The sequence below is a fragment of the Manis pentadactyla genome, chromosome 9, assembly GCF_030020395.1.
Source record: "Manis pentadactyla isolate mManPen7 chromosome 9, mManPen7.hap1, whole genome shotgun sequence".
In the NCBI taxonomy this organism is placed as follows: domain Eukaryota; kingdom Metazoa; phylum Chordata; class Mammalia; order Pholidota; family Manidae; genus Manis; species Manis pentadactyla.
The window spans coordinates 28,935,954-28,947,976 of record NC_080027.1 but is presented as its reverse complement, the minus strand read 5'-3'; the positions used below and the strand labels follow the sequence as shown (position 1 = coordinate 28,947,976).

General features: G+C 39.0%; 1 protein-coding gene across 1 annotated transcript in view; it reads left to right on the top strand.

Annotated features, from left to right (window-relative positions):
• The window catches only part of LOC130685025 (neuronal PAS domain-containing protein 3-like), a 48,460-nt gene extending 39,058 nt beyond the window's left edge, over positions 1-9,402 (top strand). The window contains exons 6-7 of the mRNA XM_057508191.1: positions 6,361-8,471; positions 9,256-9,402. The gene's annotated coding sequence lies outside the window, so the exon portion shown is untranslated. The remainder of the gene's footprint in view (positions 1-6,360; positions 8,472-9,255) is intronic.
• Positions 9,403-12,023: the final 2,621 nt, after the last annotated feature.

Here is a 12,023-nt window from a genome sequence, read left to right as displayed (position 1 = left end):
GCTTGTCTGCTCTGTGCTGTACTGCCTTCTTTGTGACCTACCTATATTATGTGTGCTACTTATAGTGCTCCTTAATCTCCATCTCCCTCCCTCCCAACCCATCCTCCCACACCCCTCCCCTTTTGTAACTGCTAGTCCCTTCTTGGAGTCTGTGAGTCAGCTGCTGTTTTGTTTCTTCAGTTTTGCTTTGTTGTTATACTCCACAAGTGAGTGAAATCATTTGGTACTTGTCTTTCTCCACCTGGCTTATTTCACTGAACATAATACCCTCTAGCTCCATCCATGTTGTTGCAAATGGTAGGATTTGTTTTCTTCTTATGGCTGAATCATATTCCATTGTGTATATGTACCACATATTCTTTATCCATTCATCTACTGATGGACACTAGGTTGCTTCCATATCTTGGCTATTGTAAATAGTTCAAGCAAGTATTTCTTTTTTGGATGTAATCTATTTATGATCTTTTTTCACCTCCTCATATGGCCCTTTAATATTTTTCTTGTTAATTTTCATGTGATTTCAGGGAAGATAGTATAGCACAGAGAAGATAAGTAGTGACTCTATAGCATCTTACTACACAGATGAACAGGAACTGCAATGGGGTGAGGGTGGGAGACTCAATAATATGGGTGAATGTAGTAACCACAATGTTGCTCATGTGAAACCTTCAAAAGATTGTATATTAATGATACCTTAATAAAAAATTCTTTTTCATGTTATTTAATTCTTACCTTACATACAGCTGTAAATACATTTTCCCATTTGTTGCTTTCCTTTTGATTTCAGTTTGCTCGTGTACAGAATAAATTTTTTTTTGTACTGCAATGTATTGCTTTTTAACATTGTGTTATCTTTTGTTACTTTTAAACTTAAATAACCTCCCTCCTAGAGATTTGATAACCTTCTTTTCTTTGTTTGCTCTATGTTTGTTAGTTTGTTTGGCTTAGGAAGATAGTGTTTAAGAACCCCAAATCTGGAGTCAAACTGCCTGATTTCAAAAACCAGCTCTACCACCGACTGACTCTAAAATGTGGGCTAAGTTACTTAAACTCCCAGCACCTTAACTTTCTCATCTGCAAAATGGGGACACTAATGTACACACATTTCAAATGGTTGGTGTGACAATTAGTTAATATGTAAAGTACTTAGAACTGTTCTTAGAAGCTTATCCTAAGTGCTATATAAATGTTGGCCACTAATACTTAATTATTGTGGATGTAGATTGTTTAAATATCTGATAGAGCTAAGTTCTGTTTCCCTAGTTTTAAAAATTGCTAATTTTTCAGAAATGCCTTACTTAGACAGTTTCACTTGGTTTTCAGGATGAAATTTCAGTCATGCTCCTAAAAAGATGTCCAGTGAGGGTTTACCTGGCCTCGCCCCCATCTAGTTCTGTGTTCCACAAGGCTGTATAGCATGGTTAAGAGGCAGTGATGTAGTGACTAAGAGCAAGAATGAAAGCATCAGATACTCCTGGATTTGTGTGCATCTCAGTTGTCACTTTCTAGCTGTTTAACCTTGGTCAAATTTTACATTCTGGAGATTCAGTTTCCTGAATGCTACCACATGGATGAACCTTGAAAACATTACACTAAATGAAAAATTCAGTCCATATATTTTACTGCTCCATTTATATGAAACACAGAATAGGTGAATCTAAAGACAGATAATAGATTAGTGGTTGCTTAGAGCTTGAAAAGATGGGGAAGCTGGAGGTTGATAACTAAAAAATACCAGGTTTCTAGTTAAATCCCGTATGGTTGGAACAGGTTGATGGTACAAAGATTGCGTGCCTGCCTCCTGATACTACACTGAAAAATTTATCACTTAAATATGGGAATTTCCCCTAACACAGAAAGGCTATTCAAAAGACCATGGGAAGTCATGATTATAATTACATAAGTACTAAAAGAAAAAAGATAGACTCCCAGAAAACTCAAAATCTAAGGTTGGGTGGAGAGAGGAAGAGCATCTAGGGAAGAATACAAAGAAGGAAGGGTAATATAAATGGAAAGAAAATACAGAAAGAAAAATAACTGAAGGACACGGATTAAAGAATTTCAATAAGGAGGGAGTAGTGAACAAGAATGTTAGTATTATTGAGAAGTCAAATCAAATAAAAGCTGAGAATCATCCAGTAGCTTTAGCCATTAGGAGGTCATTGATTTCCTTAGTAAGAGAAGTTTAATTAGTATGGTGAGGAGGAAGCCTAATTTCAGTGGGCTGAAAGGAAATAGAAGATGACGATATAAAGACATACAGTCATAAAGACTTGGGGATATAGTTCCAACATGAGGATGCCGTAATAAACATCATATTTAATCCTTATAAAGCCTTATGAGGTAGGGACTGTTAATATTCATATCAGATATAAATAGGCTTTGAGGCCCAAGATCATGTAAGGGGCAGATCTGGGCCCCACACCCAGACTTGTCTGACATCAGAGTTAGAAAAAACTCTTAGGCACTAGATTACACTGCAAACCCTTTATAATAGCTATGTGTTTTAGGGCAATCCCTATGTTTACAGATTCTCAGAATGGGAAGGGATTTGAACTCTATTCCTCTTCTTGATTCCACTTCATAGATCCTTAAAACCAGAATATGTTTCTACCCCATCTTTCATCATACTGTGTTTATTCCTCTGTTATATTTGTTTTTGAATCATTTCTCCTTCTTATGGTAATAGAACTCTGATTTTTTTTCCCCCTCTGGGGAATTGCTCATGCTCTCTACGTCAGTCCACTCACTTTGGCAGATGCTGACTCCATCCTTGTCTGCAAGGCTCCAGGGCAAGTCACTCAGCCTTGACTGGTTAGAACATGGCCCCCCTTGGGCCACTGTGATAAGTTTAGGGAAAAACTTGCTAACAAATTCAAGCCACTAATCATATCCAAAACTTATATTATACTGCTGTGGAAGAGAAGGCCTATTTTCTGTTAGACTTGAATCTTGAAAGAGATAGACCTGGAGCTGTGGGAGGCCATCTTCCCTTCACACAGAATCTGAGAGGGAAGCCTGTACTTGGGAGAGCAGATTCAGAAGGTGGAGAGAGTTGGGATCCCAAAGAGCCCGTGGATCAAGCCCCATTTGAGGCCAGCACCTCTGTATTTTTCATTAAATAAGCTAATACTTTTTGTTTGTTCATTTAAATCAGCTTGAATGGGGTTTTCCTGCACTTGATACCAAGAAAGAACTAATACATAGCTTAGCACTGCCTGCACTTTCTCCACGGAGTGTCCTAGTCCTGCTATATTTATCTTTGTGCTGCGCCTCCACCAATGCTTAGGGTGACGTCTTGTATGTATCAAGTGCTCAATAAATGCCTGATGGGTTCAGTAGAATTGAATATGGACTGATTCTGCAATAATTTTTAAAAATTGCTTCAGGAAAACTTCCTGGCTGCAAGCTTGCTGAATGTCGCTTTGTCTCTTAATCACAAAAGCAATCTGCCAAAAAGCTCCAAATATTTGATCTTTCTGTTTGTTTGAATCCATGTTAAACTGGAACTTAGTGTAAACATGGACTTGGAAAGTTCACTACATGCTTCGACAAAACAGCTTGAAAGATGCAGAGTGGATTGTTCTATCAGTGGCTCCATAAAGTGAAATATTTACTTTATGTCCTTTCTGAAAAAAAACAAAAAACTAGTTTCTCTCTAGGGCTTGATTCCTTTCACACAAAGAGACCGACATTGTCTCTAATAAAAAAGGGGTGGAGAAATCGGGCACTTTTCTGTTTATTACTGTGAAAACTTGGCAGCAGCTCTGTACCGCAAAGGCCATGAGCTATTGCCATTATGCACACTTTAGGAACACTGCCCTTTTCCACTGGACTCATTAAACAAGAATGATACATACAGAAAGGAATACTTTCCAAACACATCGAGGAGCACTGTTAAATGATGTGTCATAGCTGTGGATGGCTGGAAAATCCTGATTTGCTTGTGTTAATAACTGCTGAGATTGTTGTTCCCTAGAAATAGGTAAAGAAAATCTTCTACCTTACCTTCACGACAAAAAAAAAAATCCCATTGGAGGAAATATAGTGAGTTGATCATATTAATGTTCCAATTTATCACAATCCAATTTATCACAACTATAATTGTAGTTGACCCTTACTAAGTACTTATTATGTGCCGGATACTGTTCTATGTGTTTTACACATATCAATAATAGATAAGGTCTGTTATTATCCCCATTTTACAAATGTGAAACTGAGGTACAGCATGATTACTTAACTTGCCCAAAGTCACACAGGTTGTAATGGGATAGTTACGAGTCATGCCAGGTAGTCTTGCTCTACAGTGTCTTTACTCAATCATTATGCTTTACTGCTTCTCAGAATATTTGCACAGAGAAGTTGGTTAGCTTGTGGGAATATGGGAAAGTGACCTTTTGAGAAAGTCATCTTGCAGCATCTACTAAGTTTAACTTACTTATACCTTTGACCTAACAGCCTAGGAACATATTCTGCAGAAGTAATAGACATATACTAAAGGGTTTAATGCAAGAATACTTACTGCAACATTGTTGGTTGGAACTAGAAAATCGTAAGTGAAGGTTGAATTAACTTGACACAGTTATATTTAGCAGGTGTATTTTGAATCAGCTGGGTCTAGATCTGTTGACCTGAAGGTAGATCCATGGTGTATTATTAAATGAGAAGAGCAAATAGCAGAAAACTGTGTGTAGCATAATCCATTTCTACAAAACAATAACCAAAAAATATATATTTGTATGTGGTTTCATGAAAATTGAGTGGAATTAGGATATATCAGGTGGTTAGTATTTTGGGAGTGGGTGGGGAAAATGTGGGTACAAAGAAAGTTAAAACAAAACTAAAACAACATGCAACAATAGTCATAGTATAATGTCAAACTGAAACATCAAATGTAGAAGACCATAGTATTACTGCAAATATGTAATAATTGAATGTGCATTTAGGAAAGAGCTATATGGTAACAAGGGCAAATGTTAAATCAGATATTAATTTGATTAAATGATAATCATGTGAAAAATTTTTTCTTTGAGTTTGGTTGCTTTTTAATATCAATTTTTATAATAAATAACCATTAATGGGCAAGGAAGAAAGGATGTAAACCTTTGCAGAAGAGGAGCAAGTCTAAAACCCAGAGGTTAAATTCAGTAATGTGGCCTATTCAGTGCACTGTGAACATGGACTCTGAGATAGGCGGAGGTAGGCAGCACTGCCAAGCATCATAGGCAGGGAGCTCAAGAGCAAACAGGACAGCACTGAGGTAATATGGGACCGAAAGCAGCCCCTGTACCCACATTCCTGATTTGTGACTTGTTTGGACTCAAATCATAGTTGTCTGGACTTGCATTTTTATTGAAGTACCTACCAGATCTAGAGTTTGGTAAACTACAAAGGCATCTGCCACCTGTCTCTCCACCCACCCACCTACCCATCCATCCATCTATCCATCCAGTTGTTCATTCAACTAGCATTTGTTGAGTGCCTACTGAGTACCAGGCCATGTGCCAGGTACTCAGTAGGCACGCTTGCTTCTGTCATAGAAGGTCAAACATACTCTGTCTGTCCTCCCCAAAACCTTCTCTAAGGATAAACATGCTCATTTACCCTGCTCACTATGTGAAAGAGAAAGGAAAGGAATGCTTTTTCTTCTACTTGTGGCTGGAGTGGGCCTTAAACTTTTCACTGGGGCCCCCTTTAGCTAATAGTGGCCCTGTTGAATACCCTGATAGACCATGGCACGCGAGCCTCTCCATAATTGCCCCTGACCTATTTGACCTGTTTCTTCTCCTACCACTTCTCACCCTCTATCAAAACTATCACTCCAAGTTTCTGAGCATTCCTAGAAAATATCATGCTTTTGTAAGCCTCTTTGCTTTTGTAAATGCCACTTTTCCTAGAATACTCCTACCCATCCTTTAAGAATCAACTCACATGTCACTTCTGGAAAGCTCTCGGTCACTTTCCCAGCATCTGAGAAGCAAATGTAAGCGCTTCCCATTGTATTTCCCCAATGTGAGTAGTGCCCCACAGGGTGAAATATCCTTGCTGGAGATAAAATATGAATTATTTCCATGTCTAATGACTGTCCCTACCGTGGAGATGGATAAAGGAGGGTATCAATTTCAAGTGCTATCAGCCATCCTTATTGTGAGAATTATATAGCAGCATATTTTAGCCAGTCCCTCAAGGCAATGTTCTGATTATAATTAGGCTTTCTATGTAGCTTAGGAACCAGAAGCACAAGCTTTCTTCAATAAAATGTTGAGATTCTAATATATTTGGCAGTTTTATTTCTCATTGAAAATTATTAAATAATCACTCTGATGTCTATTTTAGTCTCTTGTGCATTTTATTTATCAGGAATCACTGGCAGGACCCGAATCCAGAGCACCGAATCCAGACAATGTATGGACTGGCAAAGCAAAGGAAGAAAATTTGGAAGTTGGCAACAATTGAAAACAGGCCAGTAGTTCTCAACCTTTATTCCACAATATGCATAGTGAAGAGTGTTCACATGAAATCCCAGGGGACAGTCCCAGGCCAATGTGGATTTGAGGGTGCTCATTTTTACTCCATTTCTTTCTTTTCCACATAAACATATCAGAATGCAAGCGAGTTCAAGGTTGCCACAGAGATGACCTTGAATCTGTTCTAATTAAAAAAAAATAAATTACTCTTGTTTTTTTTTCAAGTCGCCCCACTCTGGTCTGTCCAGTTTTGAGGGTGAGGTCTGTAAAGGATTTTAGCAGGTGAGCGATATGATTATATTTGGAGTTTAGAATTACAGAATGGAAGCTAAAATTTAGAATGCTACTGCAATATTTTGGCAAGAGCTGATGAATGTCCTGGTGGTGAGGATGGAGGAGAAAGGATTGATTTGCAAGCCATTTAAGAGTACAATGAATAGAATGATTGGATATGGGGCAGGGGGAGGGCAATGAGAGAGAGGGAGAGGTTACGAAGTCAGTTTGCTTGAATGACTGGGTATAAATAGTAACAGCACTAACATAAAAAGGACCTCAGGAAAAGGGGCTGCTTAAGGGTGGGAGAAGACACATTTTACTTCATATACAATAGGTTTGAGGTTCTCATTTAGGAAATCTGAACATCAAGTAAGATGTCAAAAATACAGTCTTGGAGATTAAGTTAGAAGTATAAATATACATTTAATGGTAATGAGATTGTAAATGATAGTTGAAGTCAAAGAAAGTGAAAAGGAAAAATAGGTGAAGGATTAAATTTAGGAATACTAACATATAAGGGCTGCAGAGAGGAAGAAGCCAGCAAAGAAAGCTGAAAGATGTTGAGATTTACTAGAAGAATCAGGAGGGAAGAACATTCCAAAAAGAAGAGAGTTTTTGATGATGTCAAATACCCTAGAGAGAGCAGGAAAAGCAATGAAAAATATTTATTGGCTTGGCAATGAGAAGGTCATTGAAGATCTTTAAAAGAACATCCAGAGTGTGTGGAGCACGGGCCCTGGACTGCAGTGGGCTGAGGTGTGAGCAGGAAGCAAGGAGTGAAAGGGAGCAGGAGGGAGTTTGGTGATGAAGGAAATAATAAGTAATGATAGCGAACGTTTACTGGGTGCTTATTCTGTGTCAGGCACCGTGCCTGACATATAATTTCTCATTTCATTTTATGAACTACATATAATTTTAGTTTCCTTTTTTACATGAGAAACATACTTTGGAAGTTAGGTGAGTTGCTGATGATCACTCAACTAATAAGTTACAAAGACACAATCCAGACCTATAGCTGATGGACCAAAGGCCATATCTCAACCACTACCCTGGGGTCAGAGGATACTCTTGTTTATCTGGTTATAAAATTATAAATAGAATGCTTCTTCTGAAATGGTGGATTTAGTTTTTTAATAATGAAAACCACACCCACAAAATAACAAGGAATTAGTTTCCTTGAATTGTCATTCTGATCTCATGCCTGGAACCAACTGATAATGAACTACTCCAGTTCTTTCAATATCAAAACTTTGCACTTGGCCAGCTAGCTGGTCAGTCATTAACATGTACTGAGCCTGGACTGTACAGGACGGAGAACTTGAAGTGGAATTAAGACATCAACCTCAACTTTTTGGACTTTCGGAGAAAGGCAACTGGTGAAACACAGAGAAGAGATTTCCAGATCCACATTTCTGTTTCTGACTTGTGCTGGAGGCAGCCCAGAAAGGTATTTTGGTTACGGTGTCCCTGTGGGGATTCAAGTTCATTTTTAAGTTGGTGTGGGAGTCTGTTTTACAGCGGGACTCTGAGTTATTCCAGAATCAACCTGCAAAGACCTGATTTCCCAATTTTATTAAGAAGGTGGACTTTCTGCAATCCATTGGTCTCATGGATCACTCATCATGTGCCAGCTATGTGCCAGAAGGGCTCCAAAGACAAACCTTTTCATGGCAAGTGCGTCTCTAGGGCCCGCCACCTTCTTTCCTGCCAACAGATCTCAGAAAACTGGTGAGTTGACCAATCCAAAAGTTTCTTTGTTCTGTTTCTGCTATGCTGGGTCCTTGCTGCTCCTGCACAGACTACTGGGCGTGTCTTCTGCTGAGGTTATACTGTTGCTGGTCCAGGTCCTGCCCTGGCTGCATGATGCACCAAGGTTTGCCTTCAAGGTTCAGCTCCTCAGCTCACTTAATACATGCTCAGTGTGTTCTGCTATGGTTTCTTCATAGCATCTTCAGGCAGAAAGCTCTGCTAGGTCCCGCCCTCCAAAGACAGCCCTTCTTTTAGGGCAGGTGCCTCTCTGGGGCCCTTCATCTTCTTTGCTGCCAGCAGATCTCAGTAACCACCATCCCAAGCCATTTGAGATCTAATATTCTTGAACTTCAAAGAGAAAGAGTCAGAGTCCCTTTCCTTTCCTCTCCCTAAGGCTGTCTGCTTGCATAGTTCCAGGGACACCATCCATACTGTATTCAAAAGGAAGGCTATCCCTCCACACCTAGCTCCAAAGAGTCTCTATATCTAACACAATAGATCACCATATAAATGGTGCCCCCTGGAGTTGTGCAACTCAGCACTAACTCTCTTCCCTAATCCCAGCTTCAGTTTTCCATCCAAAGGGAATGGGAAAGAACAGATAGTAATATTCCCTTCCTCCAAGGCAGTAAGTCTCTTGTAGTTGCATAATTAAGAAGGGTCACTCAAAGAAGGATCCCTTGCAAAACAAAGATCAGCATCAAGGTGAGTTTCTGAAGCTTATTTTTTAAATAAAAATAAAATATATTTTCTGCTCTTTTAGGTAACCCTTTACACAAATAGTAATAGCTGTCATTTATTCAATGGATGTGGCACAAATACATTACCAGCATCATCTCATCTTGCTTGTAGAAGAATTCTGAGCCTAATAATGAAGCTAAATGGACAGAAATTATAGTACATGATAGAATGTGGAAAAAAAATTACAGGAGTGAGGTAAGTGCAAGGCACCCAGAGAGTGTTGTGTGTGTGTGTGTGTGGTGGATTATTTCCAGACAGAGAGGCTCATTCAGTCAACATTCAGCCTATAATTACTATGTATGCCTTTTATATCCTGGTCTCAAGAATCTCACAGACCATGGGGAAAAGAACAAGGAAACAGATCATTTTGACAGTGGGGTGTCATGTGACGACTGCAATCTGGCCATCCAGGTAGGCTCCTTGGAAGAGGAGGCATGTGAACTACAGGCATTGAAGGTTTGGGGGGCTTCTGAACAGACAAGGATGGGGATACCTCAAAGCCCAGGGTTGCACCTGGATCTCATTACAATGGTCTCATCCCTAGAAGACAGAGAGAAAAACAAGGCATTGTTAACTTCCTTTTTCAATTCTCTTTAAAGTCCCTCATTTTGAAACCTTTAATGGTAACCAGTCCTTCCCCTCTGTGCAACTGGCTTTCCTCCTGCTGAAGATTGTACTGCACTTTTCTCTTCTTAACTCTGTTCACTTAGTGACCTTCTCTCCAATTTACCAATTCTGATCCACATCCTCCGTCTTTTCTCCCACTGAAAAGAAACAGCCGACTCTTGGACTTCCAAACCTCCTGGAAAAAGGCCAACCTTCCATAAACTCCAGAATATCATTGTGTGAATTAAAATGGTCACATGGTATCAACCATGCAGTTACTCCAATGTTTATTTTGGAAAATATTACATTTGGAAAATGGGAAGCATTCCAGAGCATTCTCTTACCTTGAAATATCAGTAGACACAAGGGTATTTTGAGATCATTTCTTGCACAAAAGTTAGCAAACAATCTTTACAATTAGACACATAAAATTGCCTTAAATAACGTTAGTTAAGGGCTCTGGGACTTAAAAAATGCCTATAGAATATTTGTGGAGAAATCTGGGGCAAAAGGCTGCAATTGTAATGCAATGAAGCAAACTTTCAAAATGCCTTTGAGTTAAATCCCAGTTGGCTCTTATTGCACATTTGTCTTCCAATCACTGATGATTAGACCTTGCTCAGTTGCACATTTTCCAAGGTCTTACATGCTTCAATCTCCATCTCTCTGGCTATAAGAGGCAAAGCAGTCTAGAGGCCTAGCAAGAACTATTTCTAAACCTAAAAGCCCATGCACTTAGGGGTCCGAGGGGTCCATACATGCTTCTTTTACAGTCCTGTCCACCCATTTGTTTCTCCTCAGCCTGGTTTTGCAATGCTAAAGCCACAGAAAAGCGTGCCAAGGGGTCAGCTGTCCCAGGGGGATCTTATTTATGCACCTTTTTATTTAATGTGGCTCAATTACCAGTGCCTATGATATGTTTGCAGTGGCTACAACACAAGTGAGATCGGAAGGCCTGGAGAAAAAGGCTGGGAATGATGGACAAGGTTGCAGATCCTCTTGTGTGTTCTTTCTGGCTTTGAAATTTGATAACACCTGAAACTCAACATTGTCCATTATCCCATTTATGAAAAAGAAAACCCAACATACAAACATATACCTATACACACACACGTGTGTGTGTGTGTGTGTGTGTGTGTGTGTGTGTAAATAAAGAAAAAGTAGGAAGACATATGCCAATAGACAAGAATGGTTACCTCTGGGAAAGGAAGTGTAGTCGGGGGTAACAGCAGACTACTGAGTTACATATGTCACTTGTATTTACATTGACAATTTATTCATGTAGTGTGTGAATGAACATAAAGAAAAATGATTGAAATAAAGTGAAAATACATTTTAAAAAAATAACTAAATAGAATTCTATGTACTAATTTAGAAAGCTACCCAAGAAATGTTAAGTTGAAAACAGCAAGTTTAAAGTGGTAAGTATAAGTTCAGTTTTGGAGGAAAATGTAAATATACCCACACATAATTGGTAGTATATGCAAAAAAAAATTATGAGGAAAATACAGTAAGATATTGCTGAGGTCATTTCAGGGAGATGGAATATTTCTGGGAGATGAAGATGGGGATTTTTAACTTTCTACCTTGTATGGTCCCTAGAATATTTAATTTTTAATCATATTAAATTAGCAGTTATTGATTTTTCTAGAAAACAAATGTACTGACATAGTATTATGTTCTTGATATTGCCCCCAAAAGACTGATTGCCTGGTTTAAGTGGACCAACAACATGTAGCATCACTTTGACTGATTTGGACAGGTAATTCACACCCCAATCCAAATGATAATGTTCATGGGAGGTTCCTGAGTTTAATAGCAATCCCAGGTTTCACACCTGTACCTACCTTAGACAGCTAGTTCCTTCTGCTACAAATTTCTGTCTTCCTCTCCTTTTTCTGATAAACTCTTTTTCACTCCTTAAAACCCAACTCAACTTTCCCCATTTCCCCAGACAGAAATAGTCATTTCCACTTTGCTCCTCTAGCATTTACACATACCTCCATTTCCGCAAATTACTTCATGTACTCTAGCACTGCTTTTCAACTGCTGTCTCCCCTTCTGAATTGTCAGCTCCTCAGAGCAGGGAAAATATCTTATTTGTCTATGTATCTGTCTCAGGGATTAATATAATGAACAGCACTTAGTAAGCATTCAATTAAAACTGTTCATTTCCTCAGCCTT